This window comes from Balaenoptera physalus, assembly GCF_965194825.1.
Source record: "Balaenoptera physalus genome assembly, chromosome: 4".
Lineage (NCBI taxonomy): Eukaryota > Metazoa > Chordata > Mammalia > Artiodactyla > Balaenopteridae > Balaenoptera > Balaenoptera physalus.
In genome coordinates, this window is record NC_138891.1 from 108,615,194 (window position 1) to 108,639,759 (window position 24,566).

Genomic DNA, 24,566 nt, shown 5'->3' on the forward strand with positions numbered 1-24,566 from the left:
AAGAGACGATGTTTTAAAAGTAATATAATTTCTCCTACTGAAGGCTTAAGTAGCCACATGGTTCCAAGAAGATTTTTAATTTTTATTAAATTAAATTTTATTTTTTTATTTGGTAATATACTCACATGGATCAAATTTAAGTAAAATATATACATTGAGAAAACTTGATTGCACCCATTTCTTTTTCTACCAAATTTCTCCACTTCTACTTCCTAAAATAATTACTCTTCTAATATACTGTGTAGTCTTTCAGTGTTTCATTATGCAAATATAAGCAGGTATGAAAAATATTTTTATTATTTTCCTCCTCCTTTTAATTACATAAAGGTTATACATGCTATAAACACTCTTCTACTATTTTCTTCTCTTAAAAATATATCCTGGAGATCTTCCTATACTGGCACTGGAAGCCGCCTTGATCTTTTGTATAGTTACATAGCATTCCATTTTATGACTGCACAATATTTCATTGAAATCATCCCCTTGTGTTGTTCCCAATCTTGTGCTGTTAACAAGCTGTAATGATGTATAACCTTTGTACATATATCATTTTGGATTTGTGCAGGCACATCCAGAGGATAAACTTTCAGAGGTGGAATTGCCAGACCAAAGAGTAAGCACATTAGTAAATTTGAATGATGCCACTCCACAGTGATTATACTATTTGGTATGTTCACAGTGTCTTAAACTAGGTTTTCCAAGAAACAAATGCCAAGACGGTGATGAAATAAAATTCATACTTTATGGCAAGACAAGAAAAATTAAACCATAAAATTTTTCTCTGCCCATTTATGCTTCCTCCCTCCCCTTTAGTGTGTACTGTACATCTTTATTAACCAGATCTACTTAGGAGATGATAACCTGCTTTCTTAATCTTGTAAGGGGTCACGATGACCCACTACTCATTTTGTATGCACAGATCTGGACTGTGTAAACTGTCAATACATCATTTGACATATAACCCTTTGTCTCAAAAATTTATATGGCTGTGCTTTAACCTCTAATGGATGGAACAGTTCTCAGAGCTTTGTGAAAGACTGTCTCCCAGGTTATGATCTTCAGGTTGGCTCGAAATTCTCCATTTCATTTTTTGATCAACTATTGATTATTTTTTTTGTCAACAATGACATTAAACATTAAAGGATTTTATTTAGGTAAATGTCTGAAAGTAGATAGAGGGGGCTAGGTAAGGCTGAGCAAGTCTTCAGACAGTAATGCAAGTCTTCTCCCAGTCAAAGAGAGAGAGGGAAAGATTGGGTGGAGGTGTGCTAGTCGGCCATGCTGTTCAAGAAAGGTTAATCCAAAGTCAGCCAACAAAGCGCTCCTCTTTCTTGAAGGAATGGACCTGCTTTAGAATCCTTATTTGGTCTCAGTCACTGACAGGTGACAGCTGTGGGAGGCCAAAAAACAGTAGCTAGGACCGTAGGTCAACCTTACTCCCTCTAGTTGGAAGTTTGCTAGGCATGTAAAGACAAATACAAATTAAAAACAAGAGGCTTAATTCTGCCTCCTTGCTGAAAATTAGGGAAGAGATTTCTCCCCTCTCCTTTTTCTTTTAGAGCATTTACCTTAGAACACTTTTAATTGTAAATACTTTCTCAAGTCCTTGAAATGTATGTAAATCTTTCTGAAGACTAGAGAGGCCTTTTGTCAGCTTTATGATCCAGAAATGTCTTTTTTAAGAACAGGGGAGCCATCTCTTTGAACTGTAAAGATCATGGGGGATAGCGTCCAGATCTCCCAGTTTCTGTGGGAGGGTAGCAGCCTGACTTCAGGCTGCTTCAGCACCTTGCTCCACGTTACAAAACTACTTCCTGTCGTAAAGAGATGAGAAGTTTATTTTTCTTGGGATAAGACTAATGAGCTAACACAGATGGTCACGCCTATTACGAGGTAAAGTTGAATGAACTATGTGTGACAAATGGCGTTTTCCAGTCTCCTTACTTGAGGAGTAGTTATTATTTATCTTTAAAACATGTATATGATGGGTTGTATCTGCTTGCCTATACAAGGGAGTAAGATTTCTTTCTGCGTTTGCAAATTCTTAGTGAATTTCCTGTAATGGCCATCACATTCTGGTTTAATGATTATTCGATAATAAAAGTGCTTTCTTTCTCTGTTACCATTGCGGAGAGGATTTCTGGGTTGGGAGAAGATTCCATTTTTTATTATATTTTCCCAACACTTGCAATAGACAGGTATTTTGGTGTCAATTCACCAGTGTCAAACTTTTCACTTAACTTGTCAAGGTGCTCAAATTTCTTGTCTTTAAAAGGGCATAATTTTACTTGTCTGCTCATCTATATCATTGTGTGGTAAGAGGCTAAATGAAGTTTGAAAATAATACAACTTTGAACATCTAAAGTGCTGTATGGGTATAAGTTTATTAATCTTTACTTTCATCATTAGTTGAAGGCATCACTTCAGAGACATTTATAAGATTTATTATTATCAAATGATTAGAAAAGCATAAAATATACTGGAAAGATTTATATACAATAATAAATTTGGCAAATTATGTTTACTACATAGTCCAGAAAAGCACTCTTATTAGCACTTCAATTTAACATGAATGGAATTTGCATGAATAGATGCATGAGGAGAAGCATTGAGTCCCTAGTAGCAGAGAAATACAGGGAGAAACAGTGATTTTGAGCAGCAAAAGGGCTTTGCATGAATTAATAAACTACTTGGTAATGGTAATTATAGCATTCATCTCTACCTCTGTGTGATACAAATATATCTGGGAAGAGCAAATAGACATAAGTTGGGGAAACATAACATTAATATAACATAGCACATAATAGATCTTAGTTGAAGGACTGCACTCACTTTAAATAGGGCAAATAGAGAATTATGAATTCCATAACTCTAAAAGGTTTCTCTTCTCCGATTCTTTTTGATATCCTTGCTGAATACCAATTGTGACATAAAACATGATTTCTTTTGTTGAATTTACTTTCTTCATTCTGTCACTCTTAAGCTAGCTTTAAAGAAAACTGTTTCCAGTGATGTAGGCATCAGAGCTCTGGCAGAACCTCATTCACTTGTAATATGAGCATTGTGCCAGGCAAACACCATTTAGATACTACCATTATTACGCTCAACAATCAATGAAACAAAACACTTATCTAAAATAGAGGCACTTAAATACATATTCACAGTGGAAAATTCTCTATTCAAATTACTTAAAACAGCTTAAAGACTAAATCCGGCACTGAATTCCATACATCTAGACCGAGATGTGTGCCATTATCTTTATGCCTTTCCTGTTGTGTTTTTCCCGTGGGGTATATTTACTTTTCTGCATTCTACCTTGGTAACTTTCTGTGACCTTTTCTTGCTTTCATTTCACTCCTTCTGACTTACAAATCCCTTTCAATCTATAGCAAATGCAATGGATAAATAGCACAATTTTAACTTCTCACCTCTTTATTTTAAATATACTTTCTGCAAACCGCTGGTAGTATTTATAGCAACATACCAATATTCTACTTTTCCATAAGAGATAACAACAGTCAATACTTACTAAAATTTTAATCTTCTCCATTCTACACAAAGGAAACGATTTTGGTTTCAACTGAGTAGGAAAAATTCAAAAGACAAGACCGTATGTACAAACTTCTAAGATGCTAAAATCTCATTTACTATTTAAAAATGTGGGCATGCGTTAATTATTTGTATTAGGGGAGACACTTGAAACAATCAAATTACTGTCTCTAAGCTCTCCCTGATTTAAAAAAAAAGTGTTTCTTAAGCCTTCATCCCTTAAAGATGCTACATGTGTTGTTTGACCTACTCCAGCAGTAGATATTGACTAAAATGATCAAATGAGTCCTATTTAGCAGAATAGCTGTCTGTAAAGGCACTTTGGAGAAATGTTTCAATTAAAAAAAAAATAACAACATAACAATAACAAAAATCTTCCTAGTATAGAAATCTGCACATCAAAAATAAAACTTTATGTATCAATTAATTTAGGAGGATTTTATCAAATAGACTATAGATACTACATTGTATTCCAAATCCTTCCTCATTAAAAGCCTGCTGAAAAGATAATGTTACTGCGGATAAGTGCTAGGTGTCTGCTCAGTGTCAGTTTGGATTCTATGCTTTTCATGCAAGTGCTGATGATTTTTTTTCTTAACTGGTGAAATAGGGTCCCTTTGATGCTGCTTTTTTGTATCAGGGCCCACTTTTCACATTTCTTTTTTGTAAAATGCTTCTTTCACATTTTATAATTGCTAAACATTTAGATTTTTAAAAAATATAATGGGACATTTACTCCCCACTCCTGATTTTTCTTTCAGATGGAGAGACATCTATTCCCACAATTCTCCTTCTCTCCCTCCCTCTTTAGTGAGCAAACTGCAGGCACAAGTCTGAGTTCTAATTGCTCCTTCTGGAAATGGGCCTATTTGGTTCCAGTGCTGCTGTGTGGTAAGCCTAATTCTGCGCCTCAGTTTTGGGGAGCAGATAGACCCACATATATATTCCCTAGTAGCAACTCTATCAGGTCTCCATATGTCAAATACTTTGTCTTATTTCTCAACTTGTTCAGTGTTTGGGCAGAGACAAGTGGCAATATTATTGGCATACTCTAAAAGCACCACCTCAATTTATTTGTTGGATTTTCATTTAATATATCCTGTCTGAAAAGCTCCTGTTGCCAAATACTTAATACGAGGAATATATACTCTTTTATTTTTTTACAGTCCTAAAAATTTCTGTTTAGCTTTTCTTAATTTCAATTTTTGGGGTGCATTGTGTTTTAGAGTACTGTGGAGATAATTTGAAAATAAATATTTTTTTTTTTAATATGTTATTTTATTATTTAACTAGCATCTGAGCACAGATCTATTGGATTCCACAGCCCAGGTTCTTACATTCCACATTCTATTTTGCATTCAATTTGGCTCTATTCATTTGCTATTAAGCTATGGATAGTTTATTCCAACTAACTCAAAAGAAATGAAACATCTTTAAAGAACATAAAACAAATTAAAATTTACCTATTTATGCAACGAAAATGATTTTTAAATCATATATTTAAAATAAAGATTAGTGTTTAAATATCATTTCATATCTCAGTTTCTCTGACTACTTGGAGAGTCTTCTAATATTAACTTGCCATTATTATTAGGCTTGGCTGCCTGCTGTGAACCGCGGTGAAGCACACAGAAGAATCTCACTACAGGCAAACGCAAATGCTGCGATTTTAATGGCTGTTAAGTAAATTTGAACTTAAAAATAAACAACAGGCCTAATAGAGGCTTAATTACAGTCAGATGCAGTGTTTAAAAAATAACAGAATTTATCTCCTATCGTAAAAATATATTTTCTCTTAAAGGAAAATCTCATTTGTATTTTAAAATATGGGATCTGCTAAGCAGGCAAGTACTTCTCTATTTAATTACTGATTACTTTCCTTTAGATATAGGACCAGTCTTACAGATGGGATAAATTTAGACCAGCAAACTACAAAAATATAGTATGCAGACATATACTGTTCTTTGTCGTACACACTCATGTGTCCACCTTCTTCTGACACTTAAAATATTGGTAGAGTTAGAACTTCATTTTGGTCTATGTTATATTTGCTTGCTTTTTTTAGAACTGCAGCTGCAGGATTTTTATTGATCACAATTTCATATTGATGTGTCTTGAGTGCATCTACAAAGACATACTTGTATGAAAAAGCATAAAGACCTTGTATTTCTCACATTACTGATTTATCTAGCTATCTATCCATCTAATTGGTAAGAAAGTCACAGATTTGGCTGAAGAGAAATCTTAATAATCATTTCTTTCAGTCCATCAGTTTACAGTTGGGAAAAAAGAGGCATGAAGAGATTAACAAACAGGTGGTTTGTGATATAACTACAGCTAAATGCAAGATTTCCTGATTCTAAGGATATGAAGCTATTACATTTTATTTACCAAGTGATGACCTCTCATGCCCAGATCAGAAATTGCTCACCATATTGGGGAGATCCCTCTCTAAGAAGTGCAGGACAAAGGAAGAGTTTGGGAAAATATCTTACCCCTTGGTGTACTAGATATCTTCATTTAACCTTTCAGACATACTTCCCTAAATTTTTTCTTTTAAGAAAATCATCTTTCAAAAATTCAATTATAAGAGACATACATGAAAGGGAACCAGTGATAAGTATTCAGTCTGATGAACACCTGCAAAGGTATTATATCTGCATAGCCACCACTCAAATCAAGATATGAAATATTACCACCACTCCAGAAGACTTTCTTATAGCTCTTCCCAGTAACCATACCTGGTAACCGTGATTCTGATTTCTATCACTACAGATTAACTTACCTCTTTTTGAATATTATGTAAATGAAAACATACTACTTGTTTTCTTTAGTGTTTGGCTTCTTTCACTAATCACTATTTGTGAGTTTTATCCATGTTGTTGAATGTTCTATTTCATTGCTATATTGTATTACATCATACGAATATATCATAATTTATTCATTTATTCCACTACTGGTGGACATTTGGGTTGTTTCTACTTTTGACTATTATAGTGTTGTTATTAATATTCTTGTGCAGTCTTTTGGTACATGAAATAATACACTTCTATATATTCAGAAATGGAATAGTCTGGTCATAGGCTGTACTTAGTTTTGGCAAAATATGTCAAAGTTATATCAATTTACACTCTGGAGAGTAATACATTACAGTTTAGATTGCTCTATATCCTTACCAATATCTGGTCATATTAGTTTTTTATTTTGTTGTTTTGCTTTTTAAACATTCTAATAGGTCTATAGAATGTTATTTCATTTTAAATTTTCATTTCCTTAAGGACAAACCATGTTGAACACTCTTTTGTTCATTAGATATATTTATTTTTTCACTCCATCCAGACCTATTCTTCATGCTTCCCCCCCTAGTTCCATGTCCCTAGAGGCTAACTTGTACTGACTACACCAACAGACTCCCTTCCTTCCTGGGTTCTATCACTGGGGACCATTGCTAATGGTTGGAAGGTAGGCAAGGAGGGAATGGAATTAGACATTTATTCTCTCTACTCTCTTCCTTTGGCTATGCTACAAATTGTGACCTTCCACAGAAAGGCCTCAGCTTCTGCAAGTTGGCATACTTCATATCTCCATCTTCAATTTCCTACTAACAAATCCTTTTTCCACCCCAAATACCTAAGGGTGGTATGGGAACCTTGCTAGCCCTGGCATATTTTACTTTCACCTGTGATTTTTGTATCCCTCTCCACAACTATGTATATAGTTCTTTTATTAAGCCCTCCTCTATTTATCCAAATTTGAATGTGCTATTTCCTGCTGAAAATAAAAATGATATGCATTGCTACTTCTAAATCATACTGAGCATGTGTGGAAAGATGGTGTATGCAAGATGGAAATTTGAAAATTAAGTGAAGGATATTAAGTAGAAAATACAGTGTTTTAGAGTAGACCTCCACCAGGACCTTAAGTAATAAATGTTTGCCAGGGTAGAACTCACGTTTAAGCAAATGATAAGATATGTTATTATACTATTATCTACGGTTGAGTTCTTAGGCAGGTTGTAGTTGCTTTTAGAATGATTAAATCTATGTTTTATAGCAACAAAATTGGAATTAATATATGTAGTGTGATCTCAAAGGAGCGTATACCAGATTTGCCTAAGGATCTTACCAGCGTGTCATAAATTCTATTCATTATCTATTCACTTGTCCTAAGGTAAGACATCTAACAATTAGAAACATTATCTTCTGAAATTATGGTATTCCTCACATCTTCTCATGTACTTTTAAGTTTTGTCTCAGATATTACATTCAAACCTGCGTCAAGTAAATCTCTTTCTTTGAGGTATTCAATAGCCTTCATCATAGCTACATACAAACCAAATCATTCAGAGAGAGGAGAGGACTTACAGGGATTGGAAATTTACAAATTTCCAGAAAGAGTGAGGGTGATGATTGTAATTTCAGTTTTAAATATATTTAAGCCTGGGGACTAATCTCTGTTAAGCATTAGTTAAGGAGGGGACCCATAGTTATGAAAAAACATAGGTCTTACAGCAGTACCAACTTGAAGCTAACTCACGTTGAAGTGTAATAAGGGAGTTTTATGATAGCATTAAATAGAATTAATATACAAGATAACAACTGAGGACAGTTCCATGGGATTATCAGTTCTTCATCCTCCAGTTTACTTCCCTACCCATTGCAATTTGGTATCATCCCCAAACACTCCTTTGATAACTGTTCTAAAAGTCAATAGTGTTCTTGTAATGATAAGCCTTCTCTAAGTTTATGTGGCAATTAATATTGTAGACCACTCCTTCCATCTTTAAACTCAATGATACAATATCCAGTCCCTTAATTTGATTCTCTCCTTTCTGGCCACTCCTTTTTTGCCCTCTGCCCTGATTTCCCTTTCACTACCTAACTCTTAAACATTTTTCATGGGATGTGATTACTGGCCCATTTCTCTGCTCATTTGACATGATTTTAGTGGGTTAACTTAATAGATTCATAAGAGTAATACTTTATTTCAATGATTTCCAAATTTTTATTTATAATACCCCCTTATCATGTGACATTGACCTGTATTCTAAAATGGCTTTCTAGATATGTTTCATGTGGATGTCCCTCAAAAGACTTGAGTTTCAACACATTCCAGGTCAAAGTTGTTATATTCTTCTCCAAAACTGTTCTTTCCTCTTTATTTCCTTTCAGTTAATAAAATCACTATTCAGTGAGTCATCCAAGCTAGGAAAGCTCATTATGATCCTCAACTCATCCATTTATCTCATCTCTCACAGTCAATCAGTCAGCATATTGTGTTAATTCCATCTCCTGAATTTCTTTGGGATCTATCTTCTACTTTTCATTCCCACAGTTACCTCTCTTGTTTGCAGGCTCATTGCCCCTTTTTTGGTCTGCAATGCTGGCCTACTAACTAATTTCCCTGACTCCTATCGTTGGCTCACAGATATCGTGACCTTCCATTATCTTTGGCATTGCTATAAATGTGTGTTTCTAAAACATAAATCAAATCATATACCACTCTTACTTTAAAAGCTCCAATTACAGAATTAAATACACACTTATATGAGATCTGACTTGAATGAACAAGGATTCTAACAGCAATATTTTTTTTGAAAGGAAACATAAGAGAAAAAATGGCTCTTCCCAAAGAAAAACATAGAAAATGCATAAGAAGCATTCTTATTAATGTTTAATGATGTGTTGAATTTTATGGTTTTTAAAATCTCACACTGTTTATTTTTAAACTATTGAAGAATATAATACAAAATTTTTATATTTATTGTTTGCTTTTTATTTTCTCCTTAATAAAATTATTCCATGGTCACCTTTACACACATGCAAACATACATGTATATATATAATTTATGTATTATGTATTTACATATATATATTGCTTAAGCAACAATCTCTGAGAAACAATATTTATGAATTCATAAAAAAATTATGAATTCATTAAAAATGAGTCTAAACTATCTAATTAGATAGATTTCTTTATTTATTTTTTTAGAAAGAAATAACTCTTGGGGTGCACTGAAAAAATGAAAATTTTTTCTAATCAGCACTTTTCCCCTTAATGAATAAGGCCAATGAGTTGGTATTAAAATGTGCATTTATAAATATGCTTCTGCAGACATGTGACATTACACACCTGCCCAAAAGCTTTAAATTGCAAATGCAGCCTTTCCTTTTCTTCTTCTATTTTGTATATATTTATAGAAATTGATCAAATTGTTTTTCATCTGTGATAAAAACTTCTATTACTTTCTGTTATTTAACATTTCCAGTGCTCTGCTTAATAGTAATATGCTGGCAAACTTTAGGTATTAATAAACTGTATCAAATAAAGAGAATAGGTAAATCGCAACCCATGAATTATTATTCCACTATGTCTCTAGCAAATGCTTTGATTTTGAAAATGTGTTATTGCTAAGCAAGTTGCTTTTGCCCCTCCTTTCTTCTGAAATGCCTTTAACAATTTTAGGTTTCTGACTTATGCTTACAGAGAGATTGAAAACTCAAGAAACGTAGACTGAATGTGTGGGCAAGAGCATGATTATGGATTAAAACTATGAATAGTTTTACTAATATCCCTAATAATAAGTAGAGATAGGGAGATACTTTTGTTTTGATATTGTTATAGATAATACTTAAGAGACTCACAGTCTGTTCCTTACTTTTTCAAGAATGCAAAATGAAATAACATACAGTCAAGATTACAGTCCAGGTCACCAGACTCCCACTTCTGCATTTTTTTTTTTCTATCAGGGCCTGAATCTGATAAAACCTAGTTAAATTTTTCATTTTAAGAGCTTCAGTAATGAAGGAGACAAAAAAACTTAATATCCTTACTTTGAAGAATAAACCTTGGGACATAATTGTACCTGCAGCCAGAGGGAAAATGCACTGCTTCATTTGGTTTAGTCTATAGCTCCAGTAACTTAATTATTATCTATGTTTGAGCTTAAAGTCTTAGACAACACGAATGTTTGCCTAACATCCCCTAAATTCGGGAAAATGTAATGCGGGCAATAAATTTTTCTGGAACAATGGGATGACTATCTCACAAAACACACAAAAAAACAATTTCACGTGGAATGTATGTTGATCAGAATACACTTATAAAATGTGAAAATCTGTCAACAATCCAGGAGAAGGGCTTCATAACACATAAAACTAACATAGCATATATCCAGAATAAATACTAAATAATTCCTATGAATCAATAAAATAAAGACACAGCAATAAAAATTGAGCAATAGAAATAACCAGAAATTTCACTGAAGAAGAAATACAAATGGCCCATAAAATTTATGAAAAGATGTTAAATTAATTAATAATCAGGGAAATGAAAATTAAAACCACAATTTCACACACAGCAGATGGATAAAGTCAGATAATACCATGTTTTGACAAGGATGTTGGTTTATGGGAATTTTAATTGTTACTACCATGCTGGGAATCAGTTTTGTGTAACCTAGTAAATAGGGACATGCACATACATATCCTATAATGAGCAATTCCACTTCTCATTATCTACCTTAGAAAAACTCTTATACACATGTATCAAGACATCTATAAAAATGCTTTATATTGATGTTGTCTGTGACAACAAAAAAGTACAACCTCCCTAACATTATTCACAAATGGAATAATAATTTGCAGTATACTCATACAGTAATTACAATACAGCAGTGAAAATGAAATATTGAGAGCCATACATACCAAAATAGATTAATTTAAAGTCAAAATTTTGAGCTCAACAAGCATCTCATAAAAGAATATACAGTGGCATTACATATTCTTAAAATAGTATTTGATAAGCTGGTCTGAATAACTACACAGATATTTTAAATTTTTTACCTTTAAATGACATGTTATATGTCTATGCCCACTTCTTATGTATGTTATATTTCAGAATTTTTTAAAATCAGTGTATAAAAAGGCACGGTTGATGAAGGAAGGGTGGACATAAGAAGGAAAAGCATTTAGGGGACTTTTCTCATTCAATTTACTTTTAACTCTCTTTCAGCACTCCAGACTTTTTATTTCTTTCCATAGTTTCTACCTCTTGCCTAACTGCAAAGCCCTCCCTCACCTCAGGTCTCTAATTTTTTTTTTTTAACATAAGCTGTAGAGGTTTTGATAAAATAATTAGTAAAAGCAAAAGAGCTAGTTCTTTATAATCTCCTTGGAAGACTGAGTTTAAAGTGTCATGTTACTGACATTGGTAACGGTGTATGAACTGTTGGGAGGAAGACAGCATCACCAAGGTCAACAGCATTGGCATTGGTGGAGGAGCCAATGGTGGCGACAGCATTGAGCTAAACCTTGAAGATAAATAACATTAATTAAAGAAGCAATACTGTCGGTGGTCACTGTTGGTAGGACTGACACTTTAAAAATGGATAATAATAAGAGACTGAATTAAGGAGTATTGAGCTAAAAGAGAAAAGGAGGAAAATAGCAGATAGGCTAAAGCAAGATACTGCATACTACCTTTTAGGATAATTTCTCAAAGCATATGTGACACAGTCATTAAAGACCCCCAGCACAATTTCAGAAAAACTTAAGGAATTTGAAGTTGTTTTGTTATAAAAACCCAAATGGAATGTAATGGCACCAGGTTTGGGAGGGACTTCTGGTGATCATAACAGATATATTTTTAAAATATATTTATTTTGTCATACCTATCAATTTCTTACACCCAAATCACTGTAGTCTTGGAAATATGGGTTCTGCCATTTTGGAAATATAAATATATTTCTCATAATAAACATTGCTGTAATTATTAGGTACCATATAGCCAAAAACTATTGTTCAAAAGCTTCTGGTATTAAGCTGATGCTGTAAATGCAATTTACGATATTGTTTTCCAGTCATAATACATTTGGGGCATTAAATAACCATCTTAGAATGGACATTTGAAATTAACCATATTTATATATTGGGAGATGCCCACATATGAACATGGGAATTTATGGAAGGCATAATTTGTTGATAAACATTAAATAGAAAATCTGTGGGACAGTAGTATATTTTGGGAACCTGAAAAAGGAAAGCAGTATGCTGGATGAATGGGGCTCCTTGTGGAGAATAGATCACTGACCATTGAAAAGGGGGAATAAGACATTTGCCTAAAAAGAGAGAGGAAAACATAAGGAATGATGTAAGTTTTCCTTCCCTAGATGAAATGAAGGAATGTTCATTGACAGGAGATGCCTGGATTTTAGAATAAGGAAATCAAGCCCACAAAGCTAAGGCAGCATCAAACTATGAATGCCAAAGCAACGACAGTAATAATAATAACACTAATATAAAGTAGTAATTCTGAGAGATAACAATATTGTGATGGGTTTTATTTATACTTTTCTTCTGTTTTGCTTTGAAGAAGTCCAAATGGAATAATTTCTTATATAATCAACTAGGGTTACCTTCATATTTCACAGACTGTTTTAAGATTAGGTACCTGACAGAATGACCAGAGTTAGTTTTGCCAGTTTCATAAATGCAAGTCACTGAAATGTTGCTTTTGTTAGTTAAGGTTATTAATATAATTCCATGGTAAGAATACCTGTTCTGAATTTCAGATTTCTATCAGACTGGAGGGATAGAGGGCTTTGGAAACGGAAAGTAAAATGACATGAGAATTTGGCAATATAGTCGACCCTCAGTATCTGAAGGGGGCTTGTTCCAGGACCACTCTCTCCAACACCTCACCGGCGCTCCTCCACACTACCCTCGGATACTAAAATCTGTGGATGCTCAAGTCCCTTACATAAAATGGCTCAGTACCGTCGGCCCTCTGTATTCATGGATGCAGAATCTGTGAATATGGAGGGTGGACTGTATTTCATCAAACTTAATATTTGTGTAAATGCAGGTAAAGAATATACTACACAGGAAGGGCCTATGTCGCTGCATTAAAATCCAAGAAACATATTAAAACAATTACATGAAATAATTTATAATCATCATACAAATACAGGAAACAAGAGTTAAAGTAGCATTTTCAAAAGCTCTTATTTATAATATTACAATATCAAAATAACTATGATTATAACTTAATATGGTTTTGTTATCTAGATTTTTTGGTTTAAAAAAGATATTTCTTTTTAATCTTCTGTTTAAATGGTTGCTTATGGAGCAGTTATATATTGTAATTAATTATTTACTTGGAAAAATGTGTGTGTGTGGTACGGTTTTTGATGTAGACAAAAATTCAGATTGATAATTTTGTGGTGAGTTTTTTGATATAACTATGAATGCACATGTGTTAACAAAATACCTTTTACACATAGTCATTAAACAAATGTATACTGAATGGTGTCAGGCATGCTTCTATATGTTCAGAACATAGCAGTGAACAAAACAAAGAAATTCTTTCCCTCATGGATTTTACATTCTATTTCATAAAGTTTTTCTTTTTTTCTTTTATTTAATTTTTCAGGAAATAATAAATTTATTATTTTATTTATTTTCTTTGAATTTTGAATTTTTTATATATATAGCAGGTTTTTATTAGTTATCTATTTTTTAATTAATTAATTAATTAATTTTATTTTTGGCTGTGTTGGGTCTTCGTTTCTGTGCAAGGGCTTTCTCTAGTTGTGGCAAGCGGGGTCCACTCTTCATCGCGGTGTGCGGGCCTCTCACTATCGCGGCCTCTCTTATTGCAGAGCACAGGCTCCAGACGCGCAGGCTCAGTAGTTGTGGCTCACGGGCGTAGTTGCTCCGCGGCATGTGGGATCTTCCCAGACCAGGGCTCGAACCCGTGTCCCCTGTATTGGCAGGCAGATACTCAACCACTGCGCCACCAGGGAAGCCCTAGTTATCTATTTTATACATATTAGTGTATATATGTCAGTCCCAATCTCCCAATTCATCCCACCACCACCCCCTCATAAAATTTTTCTAAAGTTGTATTTTCTTTCCTTAAATATGCAGTCTTCCATAGTATTTAATAATTATGAATTACCAATCACTAACTAAAACAGGAAAAAGTGCAGAAATGTTATTTTTTATTGTTAGCATTAACATTAAGAATGGCAATCAAAATCTGCTCTTGTAGAGTTACTTTCATTCATGTTTCTCAAAGAACTATAACATTCTAATTAATTTTACAGTACCCAAGAGAGACAGATAAGTATTACTACTCTGATTTTACAAATGAGGGAACTGTGACATAGAAGCTGAATTCACATTTTTTCCTCCATACCTCAAAAGCTATTGCAGGATTTCTGCTCATGTATTGCTATGTACCTCTGTGGCACTTTTTCATTACTCAAGATAGACATTGTTTGGGAAGTCATACACAAGAAATCTTTATGGGAATTGGTTTTTGAACACTATTATATATAGTTGATGGAACCTACCCAGGAAACTGTATAGTTAAGGTGGACTGGCCCATGCTCACTTCTTATGCCATTTCTATACATAGATCTAAAGCCAGATATGCATTTGTTTCAGAGAAAATAAGATCATTTTCCCCAGGGCTCTTGATTCTATAGCTTGGAAGATCCAAATAAAATATTAAATACAATTTCTTCAACACAACAAAAACTAGCCAAATAAAAGAACAAGCAGAAAAACTAAACTTTCCTCTCGACAATAAACTGACAAATTGATCATTGCTGTATCCTAAGGAATGCATTAATGCTCAATTACTTCATAGTATAAAAAAGTAACCAATTCAGTGAGTAGTCAGGGATTTTAAAACAACCAAAAACACACACCAGGTGGTTCAATGGAGGGGGTAAAATAAAACAACAAAAATAATGATGTTAGAACTTCTAAGGCCAAACAAATGTGGAGGTAAGGCAAGCAGAGATCAGCAAAATGCAAGAAACCACTAAACATAGCTCTAGAGAGATTTAAGAAGGAGGTGGTACAGGAGCCTGGGTTGCCAGGTTTTTTGAGGAACGAAGCAGACAGTCACCACTCTCTGGTAAACATTCAAATAAGATATAAATATCCTCATACTCTGTCATCTTTCTGAGAGGTCAAAAACTAATGCCTTTTCCCTAGACCTCCTTGACATAAATCTTCCAATCTAGTTTCTCCAAGTTACACACCAACTAAACAAATAATTAGCCAATGCCCATGAATCAGTACCTTAGAATGTCTTTTTCCTTCCATGCAAAATGAAGAACTAGTTGTATGGTTCAAAGTTCAGCTTGTTGGGAGTGTTTCCTTTTAGGGACACACTGATTGGATCACTGCAATCACTTCTTAACTATTTTTTTCTGTTTTTACCTCCCATGTCTACACACCACATGATAGCCAGAGTGAACCTTTTGGAACATAAGGTGTATCATGACTTAAAACAACAGAGAAGGTTCCACTCATTCAAAAGAAAGCCAAATTCCTGACATGGTCAAAGACCATTTGTGACCTGGGCTTCACCTAACTGTGAAGCCTCCTAGCACTATAAAAATTGAACAGGCAAGAAAGATTTTATTCAAGACTATTGCCATAGGGGGAGAGAAACTGAACTTAACTCCACTGCAACAGAGGGCTGGAAAGCTTTTAAAACCTGGGGTAGTGGGGAATCATAGGTCACCCGTGTTTGCTAATTGGCCTTACCAAAGAAAGATACAACTTCACCTATCCCTCTGTCTTCATGACAGTTGGTAGTTTTTTAAAACTTGGAGCAGTGCGCCTTCCAAAACTAGGTTCCTACCTTTCCACAGAGACTGGGAGATAGGGGTGCTATCTATTTCAATGTTTACATTTCAAAGAGATGGTTCCCATGACCTTGAGAAAGACATTTCCTGGGTTGTAAAACTGGCAAGAGACTGGGAGAAGATTTGCATATATATCAAAGAAGTAGAGAAAGAATTTACAATTGTAAGTTTTCTGAAGTAGATGTTTTTAGAAAAGGGAGGTCAGGGACTTAGAAAGAAGCCCGTCCAAAGTTTAGTCAAGCTGGGGGAAATGATAAGGCCTTCTTGGTCAGTACCTAACTTTTCTCATATCCTCAGTCTCAAAACTTTAGCTTCCTCCCTGTTCTTTAAACACAACAAGCACATTTCTGTTTTATAATATTTGCATCTGCTGCATGCTTTGGAATATTATTCTGTCAATTTACTACATGGATTGTTCTCTTATTTCCTTCTGATTTATGCTCACATGTCAATTTACCAGAGAGATCTTTCATGACTACCTTATTTAAAACACCAGCATTTCAAAAGGTTGGCATTCTCTATATCCATTACTGTGTTTCACTTTTCTCTACAGAACTTAAGAACGGATACACCATCTATAATTTAAGCACTAAGAACCTAGATACTTAACCTGAATTATTTTGTCACATATCCTCAGAACTTAGCATATCATAGGTGCTCATGGTCGGTGCTCAATAAATTCTTATTGAATAAATGAATTAATAAAGCAATTATTGGCTTTATTTCTGTTTTCAAAATAAGGAAAGTGAGGCATAAACATTATAAACAAAGTACTTAGAGCCAAAGAGTCATTAAGTGCCAGAGTTATCTATTAATTTATACACTCTCTACCTGACTCCAAACCTGAATGCTTAGCTATTAAAAAATGGATTAGGAGTTGTAGTTTTTGAACAAATTCATTGTAATGATTTCAATATATAACTTAATATGGTAAAGCAGAGTAGCCATTCAGCTTGAATGTGATTTTAGTGTTGCCTCAACAAATTATCCATAATATCTACCACAGTGCCTGACCCAAAATGAAAGCTATGTAAATAGTCATTAAACGAATGAATAAATCAATGACTGGAGTTATGTCATCTGGATTCTTGTCAATGCTTATGTAAACTGAGATATTTGGCTAATGTTTCTGTTAGATGGTCTCTGTAGCAGTGATGGCTTGCTAGCCACCAAACTTCATACTCCCCCTTTCCATACATAGAGGGAGTTGTTGCTGAGAAGTAACTGCCCGACCACAGAATATATTTCCCATTCTCCTTGCATCTAGGACACATTCCATTGGTATATGATTGGAAGTAATATATATCACTCTGGACTGAGGTTTAAAGAAGCAGTTGTATCTTCTCCACATTTCCTTTACCTTTCTACTGGATGAATTTAGAGGTCTCCAAGGCCCTAAGAAGGGATAGAGCCAAAAGATGAAAACCTCAATTATCATGTGGAAGAAAGTCACTCACTCACCAGTAAAACCTGCACAATTGTTTGAGTGTAAAATAACATTCCATTGTATACAGCCACTAAAACATTTGATTTTACTTATTATAACAGCTAGCAATAGCTTAAATATTATATAAAATACCATTTTCTACACCTTATGTCAAATTAGTAATTTTTTTTTAACTTTAAAAGTAATTTCTCAGGTATAAAAAAAAAACCAGATAAAGTAGTAATGTACCAATTATTTTCAGTTCTCAGTGCCACAGCCCTAATTCCAGGCCTAATTAGTTAACACCTTTAACGGCCATGTAGTTTCCAAGTGGTCTTCCTTAGTCAACATTTTTCCTCCTTCAAAAGATCCTCACCAATATTGCTTCATAGTTATTTTTCAATCATGTTGATCCTTTTAAATGGGATGGATAGAATGCCTGAGACTGGCTTTCAATCTTTTCCAAACATGACTATCTAGAGTTTATCTTCTAGTACTCTACAATGTAAATCTTCTACTTTAACCAGGTCTTTCACCCACATCTCTTAAAATCAACTATGCTTATTCAAGTCCCTGAAAATACTTTGGTTCCTAATATTTTATGTCAGGAATGGAAAATGCTTAATTTTTATTCTACCACCTTGTACTTAATTATGCTTCTATCATTATGACAGTCTTTCCCAATGATGTTATAAAAACAGATTCTGAATACAAAAGAGGGGTTCAAGCTGAAACCATCAATTAGTCAGATTGGCATGAAAATTGAGATCCATTGACCCATCTACACTTTGAACTCTAAGCTTATATCATTTATTTCCATTAAAATGTCTTTCTTATGTGTATATAATAGTTCAACTACACTATAATATTATTTTTAAAAAGGTGTTCTTATAATAGTGCTAAACACAGAAGTTAAAAAAAATATTAATGGTGGTCACTGTTTTTTTAAAAGCCCTCAATATCTGAAAACAAGAAAAAAATAAAACCCAAGATTTCAAATATTCAAATGCATCTAGTATGTCTGAAACAGTGATCAAGGAACAAACCAGTTTCTTGGTTTGTAGTGGGATATGATATATTAAATACTCTACTCTGCTGATCAACAGTGAAAAAGGAAAACATTTAAAGTTTATATTTAGAGATAATATTTGTCAAAAAATTCTATTTAAGTGTCACAATGTAGAAAATATGTTCCTTTTATTTTGGCTCAGTTGAGTACAAAATTATTAAAAGAGAAGTCAGAGCAGAGGAAAATTATGGTAACAGGGTAATATTTATCTGATTGATTGATTGGTTTATTTATCTATTTTAGAAAGCAAGGTAGGTGATCTCTAAATAAATTAAAGCAAATATCAAATGTTATCATGCTTAAAGAATGTTAATGGCAACAATAACGTTAAATAAAAATATTTTTCTGGTAAACATAAGAAGTTAATAACAAAAGTACCTTCAAGTGTTAGGGAAATTTTTTCAGGTACATACAATATAAAAATTAATACAAAGTTATATATTTCCTATCAGTGGCATCATAACAAAGCAGTTTTTCTTTCCACAAAATAGTCTTCAGTAACCAGAAAAAATAATTAGTCTATGATTTCTTTCTTAAATTTCTTAAAATTTATTTGTTGAAGCAATTGTAGCAAACTTTGATAAAGGTGTCTACAATTATGGATAAGCAATGCATATGACAACTAAGCAATACAAAAGTTTTCATTATTATAGAAGTAAAATATAAATTTTAAGTCTTCTAAATTTTTCAAATATTTAATATATTGTTAAAAAACATTACAAACATTTCACATTCAAGTAGTAAGCAAAATAAGTAAAGTTAGTTTACTATGAAAGTTTGAATTTTTTTGGTGCAAAACTTTTCAAATTAGTATTTGGAATTAACAAGTAACTAGCCTCCATAATTTAAATAAAAAGCTGTTCAATCGTTGAGATTTTTCTCTTCTAAACATTTACAGAAATGCTAACAGCAGATAAACAAAGGTAAAAATCCAGTTTATTTAGTGTTTATCTTAGTCCAGTTCAAGTGTTCTGTCAATTAGAACTTTAATTCAAGACATCTGCATAATGTGCTCTTATCAGTGCTGAGAGAGGAATCAGGTTGATAAACAGATTCAGGAACACAGTGGCAGGCTAAAAACGAGTTATGCTACCAGGTGGCATGCAGAATGCTGGGCTTAAAATGGGAAATTCCAGAAGTGCTTAAGTTATACAGGTGACTATGATAAAACTTTGGCATTAAAAGAGTAATTTGCAATAACCTGGTCTGAATCAGGCCTGTAAATTGCAATAAAGATGTCTACAGTGAAAATACTCATCTCTTTGTCACTGGTCTCTTTCAGACCCTCTTATTCACAGAGCTGTTGGCCAGGAAGAGTAGGGTAAACCCTTTAAAATGTAACTAAGTCTCTCCAAGAAACTTGGAGATTCCCATTGCTTGCAAGTTGTTCTAGTTCCCTGGAGCTGGCAGAGAGCCAGAGCAGCTGGTCTAGAAAGCTGTTGTATAGCCACTTCCCCAGATGCTGTAGCTGCTGAGAACAACCCTGGGCTATATACCTGGGCCTTGTGGGATTCTCTCTCTTGCACACTCACCTGGCCAACCACAAATTCATCAACCCTAGCCTCCATTTCAAGTACACAAGACTTTTCCAGGACTTTGAAGAATTAATACCTCTCTGAAAACACTTTGTATTCAGGAAATACCTCATTAAATCATGAGGGCAAGCATAATTATGAGATAATCCATTTGAAAAGATCAAACCATTTCAGACATAGCCAGGAATGGGATTTACAGAAGGTAACACCTATCAGAGCATGCCTTAAGTGCAATTACGGGCATTCATCTGGAGGGATAAGATCAGCATATCCCACTGACCTTTGCTATCTGAATTTCATTAGTTCTAAGGTCAGTGCTAAACTATCTGGACACCCCTATTATGTTTTTGTGCTGTGGTTAAATCCCAGACAGTCAAGGAACAACTACTCTGAGACCAGCATAGATACTAGATATTGCTCTTGCTTTCACCACCTGCCCCCCGCCACTGTACTGGCCCAGAAAGCTTTTCTCCTAAAAAAACCCCATAAAATATAAAACCTCAAGGTTGTCCCTGAAAGCAAGAATGGAGTAAGTGACTCATTCTGCTAGCTCTCATGATCCTTGCTCCTTCCACCTTCACAGAAGTTACATAAAATTTATCTTATTCAGGGTAATATTCTGTGACTTGCTTTTTTTTTTTTTTTTCCATTCAACATTCTGCTTAAAAGTCTATGTATGGGGCTTCCCTGGTGGCGCAGTGGTTGAGAATCTGCCTGCCAATGCAGGGGACACGGGTTCGAGCCCTGGTCTGGGAAGATCCCACATGCCGCAGAGCAACTGGGCCCGTGAGCCACAACTACTGAGCCTGAGCGTCTGGAGCCTGTGCTCCGCAACAAGAGAGGCCGCGATAGTGAGAGGCCTGCGCACGGCGATGAAGAGTGGCCCCTGCTTGCCACAACTAGAGAACGCCCTTGCACAGAAATGAAGACCCAACACAGCCATAAAAAAAAAAAAAAAAAAAGTCTATGTATGTTGGTTTATATAGAGTCTACTTCACTCCTTTTAAGTCCTCTGTGGTATTCCATTGCATAAATAAACCACAATTTATATACTGATTTCACTAGTGATGGAGACATTGGGATTACTTCCAATTTTTCACTCCTGCAAACAATATTTCAAGGCTCATTCCTGTGCATGTTTTCTTCTCAATAGGTGAGAGAATTTCAGTAGGGTATATAATGAAAGTGTAATGGCTATGTCACAGAATATGCATATGTTCAATTATCCTAGGGTGACTGAAACTTCTAAGTGGTGTTACCAATATACTCTTCAACAAAAAATGAGAGTTTTCTTTCTCCAACATCCCACAAATACTTGATATTGCCAGATTCATTTTTATTTTGCTAATCACCTGAGTATGAAAAGAATCTCATTTTTCAAAATTTGCATTTCCCTACAGAAATGCACAATGGTTGAGAGTCTTTTCATATGTTTATTGGCCATTGTATTTCGTTGTTTAGTAATTCCTCTTTATATCCTCTGCACATATTTCCTTTTCAGCTATTTGTCTTTTATTATTGATTTGTAGCAGTTATTTATATTTTCTCAGTACTTTTCATTTGTTATAAATGTTGAAAATATCTTCTCACCATCTATGGATAGTACTCTAATTTTGTTTAAAGTATATTTGTCTTACAGATGATTTTATGTAACACAATCATATTAATCAATCTTCTAAATTTTGCTTTGTGTTTTTGTATTTCATACAGTGCTAGAGAATGAAGTGTGTCCCCACAAAATTCATATGTTGAAGCCCTAATCCTCAATGTGACTATATTTAGAGATAGGGCCTTTAGGAGGTAATTAAGTTTAAATGAGCTCATAAGAATAGTGTATTATTCTGCTCAGGCTGTCATAACAAGCCACAGACTGGGTGGCTTAAACAACCAAAATTTATTTCTTAGAGTTATAAAGGCTGGGAAGTCCAAAATCAAGGTGCTGGCAAGTTAAGTTTCATCCTGAGGGCTCTTCGACTGTCTTACCCTGCTCTCCATCTTGATGTGTGCTCACATGACCCCATGTGTACACAGAGAAAGACTGGGCTCTCTAGTGTCTCTTATTAGAAGGACACTAATCTTATCAGAGCAGGGTCCCACTCTTACGACCTCATTTAACCTTAATTACCTCCTTAAAGGTCCTATCTCTAAATACAGTCAAAATGGGAGTTGGAGCTTCAACATATGAATGGGGGGAGGCGACATAAACATTCAGTTCATAACAGGTGGGGCCCTAATTTGATGCGACTTATAAGAAGATAAGGGATCTCTCCTGTCTCCCTCAAAAAATATGCCCAGAGGAAATGCCATGTGAGGACAAAGTGGCCATCTGCAATCCAGGAACAGAGCTCTCAACAGAATCCAAATCTGCTAAAACTTTGATCTTGGATTCTAGTATCCAGAACTGTGAGAAAATAAATTTCTGTTGTTTAAACCACCCAGTCTATGGTCTTTTGTTATGGCAGCCCAAGCTGACTAACACATATAGTGAATCCTTCCTTTCACCAAACTCGAAAAGATATTTGCTTTAATTTCTGTTAATATCTGTAAAATCTTGCTTTTCACATGTAAGGCATTTGATCCATAACTAACACACACACACACACACACACACACACAGAGTTATCTCAAAGATATTTATTGACTAGTTGATCCTATCACCACTAACTTGTAATGTTTTATCTATCTTATGTCATGATGCCATGATATATAAAATAGGGTCTATTCCTATATTTTGTTTCATGGATCATCTATCCATGTATCAATGCCACTTTGCCTTAAATGTTACCCTGGTAATATTAAGTCTTGATATCGTATAGGGCAGGAACCCCCAGTTCTTGTTATTTTTGTTCTTTGAGTATTTTGGTCATTTTTAGATTTCTGGAACATGGCTGCTTTTCAAACTTTGATGTCCGTGTAACTGTGGTCTGGATGATTCCAGTATGTCTGGGATAGGGCCTGAGACTCTGCATTTTCTCTAAAGCTCCTAGATTTTGATAGCAAGCAGCAGAGTATCAGAAATAGTCTGTCAAATTTCATTTTTCAAATAATTGAAAAAGTTGAAATACTGATGTAAATTGCATTAATTCATAAAATATTTTGGTGAAAATTGACTTTGTTTTAAAAGATTACTGAGTCCTCCCATAAAGGAATGTGGTACATTTTTTTTTTCAGACTTTCTTTTTTGTGTGTGTGTCCTTCAATAATGTGTTTTAATTTTCCTCATAAAGGGACACCCTTTGTTAGAGTTTTACCCAGATACCATATGCTTTATATTGCCTTTGAAAATTATATTTTTTCCCTGTTCTAATACCTAAATAGAGAAATTGATAGAATATATAAATGTTACTCATTTTTGTATTCTGATCTCATCTCCATAAATCCCAGTGAACTCTCTCATTAATTCTAGTAGTGAGATAGCTGAAAATTTCTTTCCTTGCAATAAGCTTGCTTGCATTTTTTGTTAGAGTTATGCTGACCACATAGAGTTATTATTTTTTTAATCTATTTTCTACAAATTTGGGGTTACCTGTTCTTGACAGATTAGTAAAACTTGTCTAGACCTAGTATTTTCCCTGTCTCTGTCCCCTTTGGGTAGTGATGAAATTGTCAGAAAGTTTTTTTTTTTTAGTTGATCTTTTTTTGAATTTTTGAATTTTATTTATTTTTTTATACAGCAGGTTCTTATTAGTTATCCATTTTATACATATTAGTGTATACATGTCAATCCCAATCTCCCAATTCATCACACCACCACACCCTCCCCCGCCACTTTCCCCCCTTGGTGTCCATACGTTTGTTCTCTACATCTGTGTCTCAATTTCTGCCCTGCAAACTGGTTCATCTGTACCATTTTTCTAGGAAATTTTTGATTGCTTATAATTTACTTTAAAGGTGACAGATTTAGTCATTTCTATTTTTTCTTGATTGAAATTTTGTTTGTATATTTTTTTGTAGAAAAGCTTGTCTCAAGATGTGTTCCAAGAACCCCTGTGGCTTCTGGAGAAATTTTCAGGAGGTCTGTGAGGTAAAAAATATTTTCACAATTACACTGTACTAAAATATTATTTACTTTTTTTCATTCTTTTTATCTCACAAGGGCGCAGTGGAATTTTTCAAGGTTTCAGAGATAGAGCTGTGATATTTTAGCAGATTTAATGTGATATTAAACCAAATTTTAAAGATACATAGACAGTATTCTCACTACATTTTTTTGTTTGCTTTAGAAAAGTATAGCTACTGTTTTATAAAATATGTTACTTACATTTATAAACATGTAATGTGTTTATTATTGTTACATTGTAAAATAAATTAATACATGTA